Source organism: Nycticebus coucang, chromosome 14 (assembly GCF_027406575.1).
Source record: "Nycticebus coucang isolate mNycCou1 chromosome 14, mNycCou1.pri, whole genome shotgun sequence".
Classification (NCBI taxonomy): Eukaryota; Metazoa; Chordata; class Mammalia; order Primates; family Lorisidae; genus Nycticebus; species Nycticebus coucang.
In genome coordinates, this window is record NC_069793.1 from 37,005,424 (window position 1) to 37,007,808 (window position 2,385).

At 41.9% G+C, this 2,385-nt stretch overlaps 1 non-coding gene across 1 annotated transcript; it reads right to left on the reverse strand.

The window, feature by feature from the left end:
- Positions 1–1,876: 1,876 nt before the first annotated feature.
- LOC128566287 (U4 spliceosomal RNA) lies at positions 1,877–2,017 on the reverse strand. The gene has a single exon (XR_008374548.1). It is a non-coding gene; the product is annotated as a U4 spliceosomal RNA (small nuclear RNA).
- Between the last annotated feature and the right edge of the window lie 368 nt (positions 2,018–2,385).

The following is a 2,385-nucleotide window of genomic DNA, read 5'->3' on the forward strand; positions in this document are numbered from 1 at the left end:
TCCACATCCTCTGTTAGATCAGAAACTCCCTGAAGGCAGACACTGCATCTTATTCATCTTTACATGTCCCTGACTTTTTAGCTAGTTTCTGGCACTTAATAACTGCTCAATACATTTTTGTTACATGAATAAACAATGGATTTCAATGTAATTTAATTTTTTGTATGTGAAAACATTTTCTTTTCGATTAGACTGTGAGGCACCATAGCTTCATGTCACCAATGGTGCAAAGCACAGCGTGGTGCATTGCTCCTGAGCGGGGGACACAGGTATCATCTTTCATGCTCAGTAATGGCTGCCTGGATACCCGGTGAAATAGGACACCTTCAGTAAATAATGACATTTTTCATGGAAGTGACAGTAGGGAGGGGTGCTTTGCCATCCTTGATGCGGTTTTTGTTCATGAATAAGACATCTTCTATAGCAACATGGAATGAATTATGTTGCTGCCTCCAGAATCGTAGAACTAAAGTTTGGCATTTATAACTTCTCCATAGCAGTGGTGTCTTCCCATATTCTTAGTTCCTGCTGTCTAGTGTGTACGTCCATCTTTCATCCAACATTTCCAACATTAGGTGCAGGAGATACACAGTCCTTGACCTCAAAAAGTGAAAAGACCAGTCCAGGTCTGCAGTGTGAGGAGAGCTACTGTGGTGGTTCATGAATGCTGTAGTGAGGCTATGGCAGAGCGAGTATCTCAGAAGCAAAGGAAGAGTGAAATCTTTAGGCAAAGATCTTGGATTAAATTTAGAAACAGGCTCCTGAGGCACTGAGTGGAGGGAGGGGGAGAAGGATCAGGAGGAAGTGTGTGACTCAGTGGCTCTCCACCTTCAGCTCTGGGTCCCAAAGGAGGTCTGGGCTGTCTGGCTGATTTTGCGGTGAGGCTGGTAAAAATTTAGTATTTCGGTCACTCCCTGTCTCCTGAGCAGAACTCCGGAAGCAGGATCAATAAGGAAACATCGTCAGCAGCTGAAGGATGCTATAAATCTTTTCAACCCTGAACAGAACCATTTGGGAGGAGACTGGCTGAAGCCTTAGAAGGTGCTAAAGCAAAGTTTGGGGTTCCATTCTAATGAGCAATTTCAGCTGCTGAAAGCTGCACTGTTGGAGGAAGACAGCAGGGAGCTGATGTTGGTGATTTTCTACAGTATTTTCAACAACCCTTGGGGCAGAAAACAGACAGTTGTAAAAATGGGATATTTTCCCACAATATAATGTGCATATATCAAGGTGCCAGGTACCATAACAAAGGTAAATTTGACCCACCTATTCACCCATCCAAACAGGGATCTTATGAAGAGGACGTGGGCCCTGGAATAAAGAGGATCTGTGGTGGAGTCTAATATGCACCTCAAAAGCTGTGTGATCTTAGGCAAGTTCCATCATTGTTCTGAGCTTCAGTTCCCCCATCTGTAAAATGATCATAATATTACTACCTATGTCACTGAATGCATATTAGGAGATGAAGGAACATAGCTATGTGCTGAGAAGATAATTAATGTTAATTGAACATAACTTTTACGAGGGAGTGGCTCTAGAGTCCAGGAACAAATTGCAGATCACAAAGTAACAGGAGATTGAGGGCCTGCCTTGGTGGCTGAGAGTTATCCACTTCTGGTAAGACTGGAGAAAAATAGTGTGGTTAGTATCTGTTGCTCCTCACCCATTTCTTCAGCAAACATTTACTGGGCTCCTAGAGTGAGCCAGGCAAGGTCCTGGGGGTGCAGAGATTATCAAGCATTCCCAAGTGTATCTTAAGTTCTGTGAGAGCAAGGCCCACCTCCCACTAGTTTATCATTACAGTTCTAGCACCCAGTATCGCTAGGGAGAGGTAGGTTAGTAGGTATTGAATAATTATTTCTTTTTTTTCCCCCAGTCTCCATGGAGACTGTCAAAAATTGCCAATGCTGACTATATTTCAAGTAGTCATGGAGGGGTATTGGGGAAAGTTTTCAATTAGCAATAATTGTGTCTTGGATAAACTTCATTGGCTATGATACTGCCACTGTACAAAGCTGAATAATTATTTCTTAATGAGGAAAGCAGGTGTTCAAGAATTATTTTTAATTCAAAAAAGCAATAATAAAAAATACCTACCCCAAATTACCTATGTTTGCATTTGGCTCAATACTGCCAGTGGATGAGAGTCCCACATCCCCCATCTCCGCCCACACTTGGCACTGTCCAGCTTTCTAATTATTGTCAGTATAAATTGTATAACGCAATGGCTCATTTAATTTGATTCACTTTTTCCAATCCCTAATGTATTTGAGTAAAATTTTAAATACTTACTGATCTTTTGGGTTTTCTTTCCTGAAAATTGCCTGTTCATGTCCTTTGCCCAGTTCTGCCCCTTCCTGGGTGTATCTTCCAAATAGATTCTTA